This window comes from Ixodes scapularis, unplaced genomic scaffold, assembly GCF_016920785.2.
Source record: "Ixodes scapularis isolate PalLabHiFi unplaced genomic scaffold, ASM1692078v2 PGA_scaffold0__279_contigs__length_252992795, whole genome shotgun sequence".
Lineage (NCBI taxonomy): Eukaryota > Metazoa > Arthropoda > Arachnida > Ixodida > Ixodidae > Ixodes > Ixodes scapularis.
Genome location: NW_024609835.1, coordinates 236,332,937 through 236,350,907, shown reverse-complemented (window position 1 = coordinate 236,350,907; position 17,971 = coordinate 236,332,937). Strand labels below are relative to the sequence as shown.

Below are 17,971 nucleotides of genomic sequence, written 5' to 3'. Positions count from 1 at the left end.
GCAAGCTAGATAGCCTTCGTTTCTTGCACAGTCGTAAAACAATCATTTTGCTACTTGTGGCTTGACTGCTGTAATAAAAGACCGGAAAAAATTGCACAATCTGGCAAAATAAACACTCGTGGTACGAGGAGACACAAAAGGGGCGTTTAAGCTATGCTTCTATTTGTTTGACGGTTGTGCTCTTTGCGGACTTTGCAGAGGCGACATGGCAGGTGAAGTTTAGCCCTGTACTTGCTGTGTTGATGGCGCTGGTGCTGGGATTCGCGCTTCTGGCCTTCGTCGTCGTCGTCGCAGTAAGACTGTGGACGAGGCACAGTTTCCACAAGGACCCTCAAGGTGCGCTTCGGTATTATGTGCTTTAGCGAGAGAGAGACATCCAACCATTGCAAGAACGGAAAAAAAGGATTATTATGTCGGCTCAAACATATTGCACGCTATGATATAAATATTCAGTCATGTAAATCCATTAGTGTCTAGCTATGGCTTATTGCAGGCCCGAAGCCAGGAATATTTTTCGGGGGCGCACTCGCTAATGCCACGCCCTCAGACATTGGAAGGAAGAGGGCCGGGATAAAAGGGCATAAGAGATAACAGGGCCTTAGTCTTTCCGTGCGAAAGAGACGATTAGCTTATAATTTCCGGGCTCGTCACCATTCCTGAGGCCTACATTTCCTCCCGACGCGGTCACGAATATTTGCTAGCGTGGTCGTGGCGGCAAAGTCGGAAGCGCACCCGTGATATTCCCGTCTTTGCGTGCCTATCGGGGGCCGACTGTTGGGTGCGGCATCGTCTACTTCTTTATGATGCTCCCGGAGCCGGTGGTTTACGCAGCGAGCCGCTTGGCCGATGTATTCAGCGCCGCAGGACATGGGCATGGAAAGATCTGCTCAGTCTCGCACGTGTGCATGTGTGCGAGTCTTCTTTGGTAGCACGTGCGCAGTTCATGACGGAGGGCCCATCATACCGTATCGGATGTGAAAAAATGAAAGCCGCTTACTTGTAACGCCGTGTTAGAGCGCAGCTCTTGAGGAGGAGGATGGAAGGGTACTGAGGGATAGGCGACTCCTTGATGTCACGTGACCTCAAGGGGGGTCGTTTGACGTCAGGGGGGAAGTCACGCCACCTCAGTTGGGTCGTGTGACGTCAGGGGGCTCACGTGACCTCAGAAGGGTCACGTGACCTAAGAAAGGGTCACGTGACCTCAGAAGGGCACTTGACCTCGGGGTGGGGTCACGGGAACTCAGGGGGGTTACGTGACCTCAGGGGGGTGACGTGACCTCAGGGTGGGGTGATGTGACCTCGGGGTGTCGTGTGACGTCAGGGGCTCACGTGACCTCAGGGGGTCACGTGACCTCAAGGTGGGGTCACGTGACCTCGGAGTGGGGGTCACGTGACCTCGGGGGGAGGTCACCTGACCTGGGGTGCCACGTGACCTGGGGGGTCACGTAACCTAGGGGTGGTCACGTGACCTCGCGGTTACGCCGACAGTGACGGCGACGGCGACGCCGCTAATGCCGGAAACGGGCCTTTAGAGCTGTGCTCTAAAACAACAAAAACAAAAACGATTCCCTAAAGCTCTCGAAAATCGAACGGAATATAACGACTCAAAGTTTGGTGAGTGAGGAGCACGTCAAGCAGCGTGCACATAGGAGGTAACGCGCGGCAATGTTTTAAGATGTCAGTGGCTACAGCAGAGGTGGCCAGGTGGACACATGCAAAGAGTCCTAAAACAGAATCATTTTAAGTGAAGAGCCTAAATAAAAAGCCGGGCTGGGGGGGGGGGGGGGGGGGGGTGAACGGGGAAGCTGTTGTTTACATCTTTGTTTCTGCTCAGTTGGTGGCCACGGCGAATTCGACTCATAAATTGCTCAGTATGTTTCCTTATTGTGATTCTCCATTCGAAAAACAAGGCGCTTGTCCGATATGCTTATGATGCTCCAAAGCTGACAAAACGCAAGCTGCCTTTTTTCTATTTGTCTGAGGGAGGGGGTTAGTTAGGTTTACCAGAAAGCCGTAGACTACACTTGGGCCCTCGAAGAGCCGCGGATTGGGCTATCACGAAAAGAATAATAAAATTTCTAGCACGTCAAGTCCATGTATACTACGTTCCTCCCCCCCCCCCCCCCCCCCCCACACACACACCTATTTTCCTCCAAACAAAAAAGTAAAGAGGTTAAATTGCTGCGTTTTTCTAGCCGCCAAAAATAAACTATGCATTCTGAACGTTCATTCTTGGCTCAAATGCAGGGCTAGCGGTTCGAACAAGATCCTGAAGTTTCAGAACTTACCAGTTTCTTAAACGAAAGCGTTCTGTGATTTGTTAAAAATTTGAATGGAATGGTGTTCGCTTGGGCCAGCTTTTAATAATTGGCGGCATTCAGCTCCACTTATTGGAGAGCGACATCGGCCGCCATTTTCCCACTGAAATATAAGAAAACTAGTTATGAAATTGTGAATAAGATGACACTTAGATTCGGCATCTGGTTAAAACCGCTAGCACTATGTATCTGGGCGGATGATGAGCGTTCGGCGACTCGTAATTTGTTTTTGGATAAAAAAACAACAACAACAACAACAACAACAAAACTTTATATTTTCTTATTAATATTCGGAGCAAAGTATATCTCCGCATGTCGCTGCAACGATTGAGTAAACATTTAATGACGCATATTTCATTTCTTTTTTTTTTTCATCGTATTGTCCGTTTTAGAGTAGCTTATGGAACGCATGGCGCGGCCGATTATGAGCACGCTTTTGGATTGGTTCTTCGGCAATCGCGAAGGGTCGCTAAGGGTACGTTTTTCTTGGCGTCGAGCGATAATGGTACGATTAGAAGACGCCCTGCCTTTTTGAAACCATATGCACTCTAAAAGAAGGTTTGTGCGTCTACTTTCACGCAAAACACTCGGAGAGCAAATTAGCGCAACTTACGGAGGCAGCTCAGCGAATGACATGCCGAAATATATGTTTAGACCAAAAAACGCGGTCTGAGTTGTGACATTAAGCAATGCAAAACGTCACGCTTTCGTTGCTTAATGTCACAACTCAGTCTGCGTTTTTTGGTCTAAACAGATATTTCGGGCATCGTCATTCGCTGAGCGGCCTCCATAAGTTCCGCTGATTAGTTCTCCGAATGTTGTGCGTGAAAGTAGACGCACAAACTTTTTTTTTAGAGTGTAGCTTGTTTTGTTTTACACACAAAAAAGATACGTAAAATAATGATTGCCATTTGGGGCGCAGGGTCAAGCTGTCCCAGCCGAATGAACGTTGCTGCTGTCTGGTTGGCTGGAAGCAAGCTGCCCAGTCCGGTTGAAAGGTGAGAACGGCGAGCTCTCTACTCGCCCTTATTCAGTCGCGTTGTTCCCTTTCGTTTTGTAAAGCCGACGGCCATCTACGCTTTCTCTTTCACGCTACGGTGGGCCCCAGCGGACGCTACCCGACATGGGAACCCAGAGCCGATTATACTGAGAGAGTTTGGCCAATGGGCGGAGCTTGATGCCCGCTAGAATCAGAAGATTTCGCGTTAGCACAAAAAGGCGTTACTTCTTTGTCTCCTTTATTCCTGAGAAATCGCATAGAGTTCCTATGAGTCGGAGCCACAAAATGGCGGACGAAAGTGATCATTCTCCTTTTGTCAGCCTAGGCTGCTGTGGTTGCCAGGCTGTCAAAATCTCGCTAAAGCCCGACGACCAGTTCGCGCTTTCCACCTTTCCCCCCGCGTCCTCCTCTCCCCCTTCTACTCTGTCTACCGTTGCCGGTTTCCTCGTCCCCCATGGTGAGGAGTATCTTCTGCCTTGCAGAATCTAAAGTCTGGTCGTCGGCCTTTAAGAATGCCAAACTCTCTCTGTATAAACGGTTATGTCGGAGCCAATCCGATGCCGTGTGAGCGTCACGTGACCTTTGGGAGGGGCAAGGTGACGCTTTGCGAGGAGCATTGTCACGTGGTGTACATTCGCAGCGGCTGGACTGGCTGGGATGGCCCGTAGAGTTCACTTTGATCCACTGTATGGTAGTACAGAGTGCTGCTTAGAAAGATGGCACTTCCTTAAGGAGTGTCTTTACAAATTCAAAGCCCTCCGTGTGCACACGTGACCGAATAAATTAAAAATATGAAAAACACGTCACGTGGTTTTCAACTTCAGTTTATTTGGTCACATGTCTAAACCTTTTATACTCCCCGTGTTTTTATTGGTAAATATTTAAAGGTAATTTCTGTACCTTCGCCGAGGTCCACGTTCGGCAAGAGTGAATTCAAATAAAGCACGCGGGGAGGGGGCTCTCGAAATGCGTGAAAAGTAAGTAAATGCTTTTGCAAACTCTTATCTATCCTGTTAGAAAGACTCACTTGTAGGCTCGAGAAAATAGAGAATTAAGAGAAGAAAGAAATGGGGGTGTAATTAAAAGTTTATACGTCTAAAAGTACTTGTGGAAAAATTAAAAAAAGTGGGGACAGTAGTGAGAGGAGGAGATAGGAACAGAATTCGAACAGTGCCCTATACGAGTGGTGTGGATTTTGGTATTCTGACCGATCATAGGTGAGTGCGAGAAAAAGTGCAGGATGAATTTTACACTTTTTAGCGACGACAGAAGATTTCGGATATTTCTTGTACCGATCCGCATCACGGCGGAGCACGGTGGCGGCTTTGAACACGAAATTTTTGCACAAAAGAAGCGCCCTCTTGAACATTGTGTACATGTTCGATATTCAAACATGTGCACTAGATATTCAAGCCGGCAAGCTTCACATTCTCGTAGAGAACGTCGAGTTTTCACAGCTGACAAACTGCGATACTTTCCCAGATCCTGGAATCCGGTGGTGCCTGACGTGGTGGACCGAGTCCAAGTTTCCCCACGAAGTGATTCCACAGAAATGGATAGTGAGTACCTCGGAAGCGACTGCTACACTAGAGTCACCTGTAGTTTAAGACACTTGGGGCCTGGCGTGCCCCCTGCACCTTATTATCGTCGGCAGCCGATGAGTTTGGGGCTCTAGCCAGCTGTAAGAGCGCCGAAAAGCGAATTGCGAAGCAAGGAACGTGACCATAAGACACTTCCCTCTGCGTTGATTGTGCTTACAGTGACTAAATTCTTTTTACGGGGTGTTTTAATGCGAAAGCATGAACTGTCCCATGGAGCGAAGCTGGCGGCGTCGGTAACCGCGAAAAATGAAACCTAAATTCTAATTTTCCGATTGGCTGATCGAAACGGCATCTAAAGCCCCATCGGTTGCGATGCGTCTCGGAAGTAAAACACGAAGAAAAGCACACAACGCAGATGCATTGTAAAACACTCCTGACTCCGCGCCGAGCTTCGCACTTCTGCCGCGGCCTTACCCAGCGGCGCAGCAGTCACCAGCGAGCCAGGGCGGTCTGCGCGGCGCACCGTTGCACACCCTGCCGGCGCTGCGGTCGTTTCTGCTCCTCTCGGCGCCGAGGATACCTTCACATTCACAACTTATAGGAAGTGTTTAGGTGTCCTCGGAATTTTCACAAACATGTTTTAAGAAAAGCTATGAAGGGTACACTAATGCGGTCTGCGCTGGTGGGTTATACGTTCTGGGGTATATAATAGAGGGGTTATCGTACCTGTAAATGGTTTAATTAAACGCTATTTGTAAATTAAATTTTTTAATTCGTGAATATAAACATATGGTTTCCATTAATATCTTGCATAACTTCGTCGAAAATCACTACATTGGTATACTTAGCACGGAAAAAAAAAGCGCGCGCTTAGCACGGTAGGGTGCTAAGTTAACACTTGTGCAACAGGCGCAACGATGGTTGTGCGAACACGCGGATGGGAAAAAGAACAAACCACAGGGCCAGGCCCGTTTTCGCACCCACAGCCTTGCCTGTTGCATGAGTGGCAACAGACAAGACAGGCTTTCGCTGTGTTGTCTGTTTGCCTTCAATATCCTTCTTTTCTTCTCGTAGATATTGATACGGTTTCCTTGTTGCGCCTCTACTGGTATTATTGTGATCACAATGCAAATATGTGGGTTTAGGATCAAGGCAGTTTCGCCGCGCCTACCGCACAAAATAGTGCAACTAATATAAAAATGCGACTTAAATACAAACTTGTTCCAAAAAATTACCTCTCACAGGAAGTACGACATATTCAAATATCCGACTTATGGACAAAAAAAAAACAAGTCTATTTTGTGGCCACTTCTAGTCTGTAAAAAGAATCAAGATCAATCAGTGTTTTGTTTTTAAATTTTTCTTTGTAAAAACAGTGGTAGAAATATATCTGAAAAATAGTCGTACCAAATTGTCTGCAATATCTTTGCTATTTCTGGAAAACCGTTTCACGGTTATGCAAGAAAATACTTAAAGCCACAATAAATTATTCATGTTTCCTCTGCCGGCAATTCATCACTCCCTCCTGTCTACATTTGTTATGTCATCCCCTTGTAAATGTTCACCTGATCTCACAAAAACGGCTCGTGAATTGGGTGCTAAGATATACACAATAACCGGCCTTCTTTCGCGTCGAGTAAAAAATGTAACATTTGAGCAATTCAGTCATTATTCTTGTAGTGAGAGCCCCTTCGATAAATTGGCTTCATTACAGTTTATTTATTTAGCTAAAAGCATATATCATTTATTTTAGCGACAGACCAATGAATGACATTTAAAGTCAGCTTCTGTTGGCACTAATTTCTATGGTGAAAAGTGTTGGTGAATAAATACGAAAACAAGGGGAGGGGGGAGAGAATACAGTACAAACGACACTTGCGCTTTATCGTCTGCATGGTCTTTTGTGTTCGCCTTTTGTGTTTAGATTTTAAATAACTTAAATGAAAAAATGTGAAAGTGAATAAATGCGTGTCAACAGATGAATGATGTTTACTTTAGATGCATCTTGTTTTTCAGCATTTGCATCTTCCAAGGGCCTTTGCTTGGCCACACTGGACCAGGATCACACTGTTGTGAATACATTGATGCAGCGGTGATAAGAAATCTTCACAGGGCTCTTCTGCTGTCGCAGGGTCCACGAGCAAGGGTAATGCAACACGAAACTGCTTTATATAGTGATAAAGAAGCTAGATGCTCGGTTATTATCGAAACAACAACGGCCTTTTATCGATTTCATACAAAGGCGTATACCAAGAAACCCTGGAAATTACCTCCCCGAGCACGTTTTATTACAATGGAGGTGTCTTTGTGTAAACAAAATCTAAGCTTCACGGGAAGAAGCCTTTAACTGCAGTTGTTTTTCACCCGGACTTCAGCCCACACTGGGTCCTCCGCGAGGTTGCATCTTTCTTCGGAAACCTTATCTTATTCCCCTCTCTAATCGAGACCGAGTCGTCTTTTCGGTATTGGGTCATTCCATGTTAAACGTCCCAGACGTTGCGCTCAACCCCTTCTAATTTCAAAGAAAAAAAAATCATGGCTTTTGGCCGCAATGTTTGCACTCACGCCCTGAAATATTTTTGGCAAAAATATTTTTGATAACGTGAGCGCGGTTTTAACTTTTAAAAACAGCGTGAAACTAGGCATCACTCAATAATTCATGAAAAATCAGCTTTCTCGTGATACGCCTACCAATATTTTTTCTTAAATTTGCACGGCTTTTGAACTACAACGTGGTTGGGCCTTGTGAAGTTTTAATTTAAATATAAAAAAACTGAAAGTTTTGAAAATTTTAACATTTTAGTTTTTTTATTAAAAATATCTAATTGCTCCCGGGACTTAAGAGAACCTTTTAACGGCTGCCATGCAAAAATATAATTTATAAAAAAAAAAAATTTGAAAACCGTTCAATTAATTATCTCGCAGTAAACAAAAGTCCCGAAGTTGCAGAAACGTCCGTTCTGAAGCATAAACAGCCGTTTATTTCTCCCTGAGGTGGTCCATGTAAAAATACAAAATATGATGGGTTTGTAAGAACAATCGATAATCTTTTGATTCTGAAAGTTTAATCAAGGTAAATCTTGTTTAAAGCGAGGATTTTCTTTTTTTTTTTAAATTTAATTCTCGTATTACAACCCGGCGTCGCTTCTTAACGCCTCTTCGCCGCACAGAGCGTCATCTGCGACGATAGCTGACACGATTAGGTCCAAAGAAAGAACTGAGCTTTCTACCGCTTCCCCTTGCCTGTCTTTCCGGCTGCAAAGGAAGAAACGGCGGGTATCGTGTAATAATCCAAGGTGCCGCCAGCGTGTAGCAATAGCAGGCCCGTTGTGCTCTTTGTACCCGAGGGCGGCTCGAAACGCGATGCCTAAAAGCAGTGAGGCATCAAGTGACCAGGACTTCTCCATGCCATGCCAAAGGTCCCACGGCCACCTCCGATTTCTGAAACAAAATTGATGGCTCTTCACCGTAATGTTTGTGGTGCCTCTCTAGCATTTTTTTTTGTCGAAAAACAAATTTCATGGGGTGATGGCGGTTGGAACTAGTAAAAGGGGGGTGGACGAGTCATTGAATAATTGATGAAAGAGTAAGATTGTTTTACGGAACACTGAAATATTTTTGCCTAATAGCCCTACGGTATTTGGATTGCTATGTAATAAGTATCATGGTCATGGAATTCGGTATCCTCGAAGCAGTTTTAAAAAAATAATTAATATTTTTTGTTACAAACTATGGATTTGCTGCATGCTACTGTAAATAGTCTTATTGACAGCCCTGTAGGTATACTGTACACAGAAAAGTTTCAAGCCGTACAACTAAATATCTTGCAAAACAACAACTACAACAAGTAAATTTGTGCAAAATTGCGTTTTGCCGTTTAAAGAGCCGTCAGTTCTGCCTTGAGGTGGCCCAAAGAAAAATGCGTAATATGGTGACTTCTACAAAAGAGTTTATTCTTTTGTTCTTAAAAGTTTAATTAAAGTATATTTGTTCTAAAGAAGAAAAAAACATTTTGAAGTTGAGCTTTCGCGCCGCAACCTGTCATCGTACCTTGCGTCTCTTCTCTGCACAGCACGCCACCGTCGAGCTCGGCAAAGCGTGCGACAGTGTCACGGTGTGCGCAAAGTAGAAAGCAGGACCTCGAGTTGTCTGGTACATCTTGATGGAAAAAAGCTTTTTTCTGCTCTTGTTGCATTATGGCTCTTCCTATTTTGACCGTATTGCGCGGCTCTGTCCTCCTGTGGACTTCCAGGGTCTTGATATCAGCAAATGCTTAACGCTGCCAGGTAAGAGCATCCACTAGTAAGCTAGCTGTTTCTTACGTACACATCGCAATCACTCTCTCTTCTCGACGTCAGGACAGATGTAGACAGCAGCACGAAAGTCCCGTGAACGTGCAATCTCATATGACAAGGCGATGTGGTGTTAACGAATGCGCGCAGTTGGAGGCTCAGGCCTCGTTTGTGTCTAAATCGCCTTTGAAACGGCAAATTCTTGCGTCGCTGTATAGTTCCGCTATTCACCGCAGTATGCGTGACACCTAGATTTCGAGGCGATATCATCGCGTTTCTTTTTTAGGAGAAGTCCACGTCAACTGATGCGGCCCGTATTAGGCTTCGCGTTTCAAGCCGCCCTCGGGTACAAAGGACACAACGGGCCTGCTGTTGCTACGCGCTGGCGGCACCTCCGATTATTACACGATACCCGCCGTTTCTTCCCTTGTAGCCGGAAAGACAGACAAGAAAAAGCGACGGAAAACTCCGTTCTTTTTTTGGACCTAATCGTGTCAGCTATCGTCGCAGGTGGCGTGCTGTGCGGCGAAAAGCTTTAAGAAGCGACGCCGGATTGTGGTGGGAAAGTTCAAATTCAAAAATCGTTTTCTCGCCTTAAACAAAAATCACTTTGATTAAACTTTCAGAATCAAAAAATCATCGATTGTTCTTCCAAATCGTTCATATTTTGTATTTTTACTTGGACCACCTCAAGGTGAAATAAACGGCTGCTTTCGCGTCAAAACGCACTTTTTTGCAACTTCAGGATTTTTGTTTACTGCGAGATATTTAATTAAGCGGTTTTAAACATTCTTTATAGATTATATACTTGCAGGACAGCCGGTAAAAAGTTATATTAGGTCCCAGGAGCAATTCGATATTTTTGATAAAATAACAAATATGTTAAAAATTTCAAAGCTTTTTAGTTAAAAAATATTTAAATTAAACAGAACTTTACAATCCCAACCACATTGTAAGTCAAAAGCTATGCATATTTAAGAAAAAAAATAATCTGGGGTGTTTCGCTAAAGAGCTGATTTTTCATTAATTATTGAGTGACGCCTAGTTTTACGCTGTTTTTAAAAGTTAAAACCGCGCGCACGTAATAAAAAAAAAGCATTTTCGTCAAAAATATTTTCGGGCATAACTACGGTTATCGCGGCAAAAGTCCATGAATTTTTTTTTTTTTTTTTTTTTAGAAATTGGACGGTGTCGAGCGCAACGTCTGGGACGTTTGACATGGAATAACCCTATTTGGTTCAGCCTGGAGGTTGGGGAATCTTATGTTTGTATTCTGGTTTTGTCAGAATAAGCCCAATAAAACGGCCATTTGCAGTTCGACACCAAACGTTTATTCCGCACGATAGAACAAGAGCAAATCTTAGGAAAATAAACTATGACCTCTCGCCCCCCCCCCCCCCCCCCCCCCCATTTTATGGGAAATAAACTCCAAAAAACACATACTGGTAAGGTCTACAACCCTCATAAAATTTAATTATGTTTGTGTGAATATATAGTGACCCTCGGGAAGGCTCAGATTTTTACGAAAGCAATGAGTGGAAGGCGTCTCTGACTTGCATTTGCGGCGTCCTAATTTCTGTGCTGTTACTTCCACGGTGGATATGCTTCAACTGTGAAATGCAAAAGGCCTGGTCGGCGCGCTTGGCAATATTAATTATGCGTCTTGGAAACAAAAGTTATATGCGACCAACAAATACGAAGCCCTCTGAGACAGCTCACTGACAATTTTAAGAAGCTCGGTTTTACCATTGGGCACATATTTTTTCGCCAAAAGTACCACAACCACAGAATTACGGATTGATAACATTAGAACACTGCTCTTAACTGATAACTGGACATGCGATGAAATAAGCTCTAAATAGAAAGCTGAGTGCTGTCGAAACGTTTTTTTATTGGTTGTTTGTGAAGCAATGAAAATGACGTGCACTCTTTAATGTTATAAAGTCATGTCTCCATAGGCTGCAGTGGTCGATATTGCTAAAGTCCACCTTTAGAACTGCTCGGCACTTGAAACCATCGGTGACAACTTAAGAAAAAGATCCCCTAGGATAAACTTCTTGGAATAAACTCTCAAGCATGTGAATTGTTAATATCAGGGTGCACTTCCATGAAAAAGAAGGTGAATAGTTTTGCAACATTAAGCAACCACAAGATGTCTCCACCTGCATGTAGGGAAAACAAAACCACTCGTCTCAATTCACTCCTCCTGCATATTTTACAAGACATAAAGCTAAGAAGAATCACCGGGGAGAAATTCAATAGATCACCACAGTCCCAACAACAGTACTGCCGATAGAGGTCGTTAGTCCTTATAGTTCCGATACCAACTGTCAAGACTGACCAGAGGGATTCTCCACAACGTGAACAGCTTACGGAAGGAGCAAACGGCCCACTCAAAATGTACGAAGTAGACAAGGCGAAGTGCTGCAGTCGTCACCAATAACAGAAAAAAAAAACTTTTTACGGAAAATTTTATTCATCCTAATTGTCAATATATACAGGGTGTTTCAGGGAACGCAGGCCAAATCGCTCCTGCGAAAACTACTCATCGCAACGAAAAACGGCTTGTGGCGTTGTGGTCCTGGGCCAGGGGCCCATTTACGAAAATTATTAAAATTCCGGATAATTACTAGTTAATTATTTTTGCCTAATTAGCTTTTTTTAATATTGTGTTTTAGGGCATGGTTTAAATTAGGAAATTGCTCAGCATCATCGAAAACCACTAAACTAACAAATTGCAGAACGATAGAAGGCACGCGAAGCATTTTACGGCGTTGTGAAAAACCGCACAAATTCGACGGGTTTTTAAGTTTCGGTTTATTATCGGAGCGCATCTCGGCCCCGGCAGCACCGCGCCCCGTGGAGAGATAGTGCAACGAGACTCTGCTGGGTCGCGCGATGACAGCGCAGCAGAGGTTGGTTGCACTATCGCTTCGCGGGAAGCGGTGCCACCAAGGGCGGAGATGCGCTCCGATAACAAACCGAAACTTAAACACCCGTCGAATTTGTGCGATTTTTCAGAAAGCCGTAAAATGCTTTGCGTGCTTTCTATCGTTCTGCAATTTGTTGGTTTAGTGGTTTTCGATGGTGCTGAGCAATTTACTAATTTAAACCATGCCCTAAAACCCAATATTAAAAAAGTTAATTAGGCAAAATTAATTAACAAGTTAATTATCCCGGACTTTAATAATTTTCGTAAATGGGCCCCTGGCCCAGGACCAAAATGCCACAAGCCTTTTTTTGTTGTGATAAGTAGTTTTTGCAGGAGCGATTTGGCCTGCGGTTTCTGAAACACCCTGTATATATCAATATATCTACATACATTCTTTTTTTGCGAACAACGACGTTCTTTTTTTACCTATAATACTGCTGCAGCACAGTACGGAGACCTACACTAAGCGACAGCAAAGTGTAAGGCTAAAAACGTAGCAATAAAGAGTGATGTTTACTGCGTATCTATGGATACCTTGGAAGGAAAGACATCGACCACTGGAGATGTTCCGCCACTGGTGAAAGAAGGAATATATCAACAATCTTCGTTCAGCTTTTAACACCAGAGCACGCATTTGAAAGAAAAGAGTTAGGAGATAGTTATTTTCAGTAAAACCATGGTACGCCGTGAAATGCGAAGCTGGCTTAAGTGGTGCAAGTTTTCTGTCCAGATGACGAAGTACTGCACGGCAGTTTAAAGATTCCTTGTAAAACTATCGCAACAGACTAATTACATTTCTATAGGTATTACAGTCTACACAATGAAACGACATTATTATATAGCGCATGAGGCGGGGGTGTCAGAACCAAAGATTTGAATGAGAAAAAAATGTTTTGACCACGAAGCGTTCGAAGGTAACGTATTTCTGGAGACGAGGACGAGCAATACGTTTTATTATCAGTTTTCTTTCTTGAAGATGTTTGTTGCCCGGAAAACGTGGTGTGATGCACTGTTGCCTTAATGACGAGAAACATTTCTAATCGCACTAGTCTCTACTGCACCTTTCGCGCAATCAGCAGTCAATTTCAAGCCCAGCTTTGCCTATATAATGTTATATCTACTTGTTGTCCTAGAATGTTCCTGGGACAATATCATGCGATGTATTTCGCCTTTGTTCTGGGAATAGGTTTTCAGCGCAGTAGTTTCCAAGGAATCTTTTTTTTTTTTTGCCGATCGAAATTTATTGAAAACGCCGCGTTGTCCAGGGGATGTTCTCTCGTAATGTGTAGACAGTGTGGTATGTTGCATCTTTTAATTCGCGCTGAGGTCAAACTCTACACAAAGAGTTAACCCAGCACCGCGTAGAAGACAAGGCCGTAGCGCTGACATTTTTGCGTCACCAGTGAAGGCCAAGGCTGGACACAGACTGGAAACGAGTGCTGCGTCAGGTCGCGTCTTCGTGTCAAGTTTGAGCCGAACGTTGATGCAACCGTCGTCTCCAATCTGTGCCGATCGTCGGCCTTGGCTGATGACATATCTATCAGAACTAATGGCTTGTTATTTATTAGGTGTTAGTTAACCTCACTAATTTTAAGGGGAGGGGAAAGCTGTTCATGAGGTGGCACACCTAAGTGCATCTGGTATTTTCATTCCTCAGAACGGTTAGATGACCTTAGTGAGCAACAGTGATAAATCTCACATTTCCAATGGTGAACTTTGTCGTACAACGCAACACGTGGCGTGTTTATTGCACCCCATGTTATTTCTTCGTATAACAAGGCAACAAGGCAGATTAAGTGAGCACCTGCCTCAAACCTTTTCACCTACTGGATGGTTGTGCATTAACGACGAAGTTTCATGTTGCCCCAGGTGTCGAATGGGAATGGTAGCGAAACACAATAAGGTGGCCGCCGCTCAAAACAGAATATTTATTCACTGAAAAAATGTAGACTTGTAGATTAAGGACCAAAAACATGTCGATGTTGACAGGTAGGGCAGGCGTCTTCCTAGCGTCTACATGAAACCGGGAACGAAAGAAGGGGGGGGGGGGGGGGGGGGGGGGGGGAGGTTCGCGGGGTGGGGCGTTATAGCGATACGAAGGTATCGCTAAAGTATTTTAGAAATATTTTTTGTATTTATATTTCTGTGCCCCGATACCATTTTTCAGCTGCATTTTGTATTTATTTATCGAAATACACTTTCGGGTGTATTATTGATATCGCGATAATATGAAGGCCGATGTATTTTGTTATAGTCTGATAAGAAATGTTGACCTCCTCACAGTTTTGTCAGAGACGTTTCGTGTCTCTGACGGCACATGACTCTCTTCTTTATTGTGCAAAAGTTAACAAATGTTTTCCACACTTTAGGTGGTCGAATATTCTAGTCGATTCGAAAAGTTAAAGGCTCTTTCGGCGCGCCCAACTAACAAATAAAAGGACACGGGTTCCTTGTTTTTCATTCCAAGGTGACGTTATAAGGTCAGTGCTGAAAGAGACGTCCGGATTGAACATAATCATAATGGCATCTCGAGCTTTTTTTGGGCGGTCACAAAACTGGCTTAGAAGTCCCTGCGATTATGTCACAGAAAGATAAGAAATGCCGAAATGAAACCGCGCTCAAGCCACGGTGAAAAATATAGCTTGCGTCCATTAGTGCTTCACAAAATACAAGATGTTAATTCTGTTGTAAATTTGATTTAATCGTAATTCAGGCGCCAACATGAAGAGCGAACTCGATTGCTGGTTTAAAAACAAAATCTCGCATTTTAGAACATGCTTCTTCTTTGTTCTTCGTATGCTCTTAGGGGTGAACCAAGAAACATCCGAAATAATGCTCTTATAATAATGCATTTCAGTGCCTATATCGGCCCCTCAAAATGTATTCTTGTATTTGTCTTTAAAATACTTCTCTATCAAATGTATTTCTTATACATATCGCGGCATACTTTTATAATTTTTTTCAATATAAGTTTTTTAGCTGTTTCGCCATGTGTCCTAGTATTTATTTTTCAAATATTTGGGCAGGAATAGTATTCCTGCCCAAACTCGGTCTAAAAACTTTGGAAATGCCGCGACCTCAAGGAGTACGTTAATTGCATAATTATGCGCTCATACAGCCTTTGCAAAATGTCGGGCAACACTGTACTCCCCATGGTGGCAAGACTGAGCACATCCCACGTGGACGCCATTAGAAAGGAAGCTCTCGTCTGCTTTGCGAGCTGCTAAGGCAGTTTCGACACTGAATCCTACCCACTGCTGCGTTCCTAGCCACTGCTGCGTTCCGCTCTGAAAGCGGTAGCGATACACGAACGAGTCCAGACGAAAGGTACAGTGCGCCTCAAACTTAACGCCGCCACGGCATTTGTCATTTCTAACCGTCCCTGCCGCAGCCGAGTGAACTATCTGAAGATTGTTTGGGCTCCCGATTTCTATCCCATCCTCAAAAAGCATCCCAAACGTTTTGGTGACAAATTTATTACTAAGTAGCCGAGACGAGCTTAATGTTTCGGAACACAGTGGCGGCGTTAAGTTTGAAGTGCACTGCGCGCACGCTTCACGTTGTTCGCGTCTTTAGTCGTGCGATTTATTTGGAGAATCTTTTAAGCTGCGTCGTTCGGTCACTTTCTTGGTACTTCAATTTCTTTCCTTTTTGTTTTGTAAAGAACGTGTGTCGCTACCAGACAGGCCTGTTCAGCTCGCCGATCACGCAGCTAGTGCTTTTGCCGGAGTTTGTCGATGTGAACAGAAATTTTCGCGTGTCGCTGTGTTGCTTTTGTTGCGATCGAAATTTAACGCGTTGTCACGAGACGTTTGTGTCGGGCGCCGCACACGAGTGTGATGACCTGACAGTTTCAATGCGTTTGGTTTGTCTTTCTGCGTCGTCGAGTTGGCGCGAGATCCTGTTTTCCAGCGATGTCAACATTGCTCAAATTGTAGCCCCGATCATAGCTCCTTTCTGTGGACGATCTTCCAGAAAAAAGATCGAGAATGCGCTGCTCACTGAGTTACGGCACAACGGCAAGGTTATTCTTCCAATAGGAAAGACGACCTGGAGCGAAGCGCAGGCATGTCATCGAGTGCGGCGATTCCGTTCACTAAGCCTTCCTTTCTCATGGCGGCTAGGGAGCGGCTTCACAGCGTTGCCAGACTGCCGCATGGCTCCTCGGCTACACCCTTAGTATTTTGCAAAGCCTCTATTGCACGACGTTGTTCATCCCGGTGTTGGCGTTCATCATAACGAAGTACCACCAACGGGACACAGTCTTCTTCCGGATGTCTGTCAGAAGGCAAAGCTGTGCTCATAAATCGTGTTTATGTGCTCTCGGGCTTTATACTTTTTGTGAATTTTTACTTTTAGGAGCAAGCGGGGTATAATGACGCTAAGACTAGATGTTCGTACAACCCAGTTGGCTATGTGTGAGCTTGATGCTTTCTTTTTCTAGGCTCAGGTTTTGTGACATATAAAGTAGATTCCGGTACTTTTTGTGATAACCGGGACAACGAATGCGTTTTATAAACTTCGCGATTTCTTGACCCCACGAGCCTAAAAATCGCAGGTTACTCGAGCAAGTCAATCTCTTCTGCGCCTCCTCGTCGATGCCCGCTATTTAACTGTAAAATTGCTAGAATATTTAAACAGAAATGATGTGTAACATTTAGCTCAATAAACTTGCTATTTGTGACAATTAAAGTAATTTATTGGTCTGTGGAACTTAGCTAATAAGACCGAAATAGCAGGATAGTTCACAATAAAAAAGTTTACTTTTCCTTATATTTTTAAAGCTCAGTAAAGGTGAGAGATTAGTTATGTTAGAAGGTAACGACTGAATATTAACTTAGCTAAAGGGTACATTGTATTATCTGTGCATTCTACGTTCTTGTTCTTAAATCGGGTGCCTCATTTTGTTTTCAGAATTCAAGACGAAGGCATCAGGCGCTCTGTGAAGACCTCGTTACTAGTGCGTGCCAGAGACCGCCCGTTCCAGTATTTCCGAGGAAATCGGCCTAAAAACAACGTACTGACGCCGAGGTTTGAACAGCTCAGCTGGAATCGCTGAAGGACATCACTCCGGCCCCGACTGAACAAGCTTGGACTTTGGAAGGACACAAGCTTGCCTGAGCGGTTTTGAGCCTTGTCTGCCCATCAAATGTGTTCTAAAGTTCCGAGTGAACATATTTCACAAACGCTCAAGACTAAACTGTCCCACTCCGTCGGTGCGTTCTCGTTAATTTTGTTCTTTCTGCAACATAAAAAAAATAATTAATCGTGAAAGTTACTTGAAATAAGACTTTTTTATTGGAGTTTGTGAAGTATGATGTTACCTAAACAGAGAAAGACATTTCCGTTGGGGTTCGTGCATTTTAAGTTACTATAATGTTTGTTGCGTAATTCTAACTCGTCTTTGCGTCGTGATAATTTTTTTTTCTGGCATTATGAGGGATGTAGTATTCATCTGGTGGTTAATAAACTACACAAAAAGAGAATACTGCCCAAGAAAGGCTGGCGGCCTCAGGTGTTTGTAATTGCTCCACGAATTCATAGATGACATCTTCGGGAGCATTTTGCTTAACTCAATAGTTCCAGCGTACATACTTCAGTGGTTCAAAAGAAAACGAACACAGAGGAAGATGTTGGATAACTAAACTCTTCCATTTAAAAACAAAATACAATATTTAGAAACAAAACATTTGAGGGTCAGTTTGGAGACGAGATGTAGAACCGGGAGAATTAAGGTCTATATTACATATATGTAGATACCAGCAAGACGATTATGTCTTTATTTTAGCACTTTCACGTCTCCCTTTCGAAAATCAGTAGCGTGGAAAGCAATCACTCCACAAGGAAGAAGCAATGCCTTCCGGTGGTCTGGGCGATAACCAAGTTTC

At 43.9% G+C, this 17,971-nt stretch overlaps 1 long non-coding RNA gene across 1 annotated transcript; it reads left to right on the top strand.

Annotated features, from left to right (window-relative positions):
• Positions 1-198: 198 nt before the first annotated feature.
• LOC120849781 lies at positions 199-17,557 on the top strand. The gene is made up of 5 exons (XR_005717995.1): positions 199-336; positions 3,241-3,316; positions 4,801-4,877; positions 6,876-7,005; positions 16,998-17,557. It is a non-coding gene; the product is annotated as an uncharacterized LOC120849781 (long non-coding RNA).
• Positions 17,558-17,971: the final 414 nt, after the last annotated feature.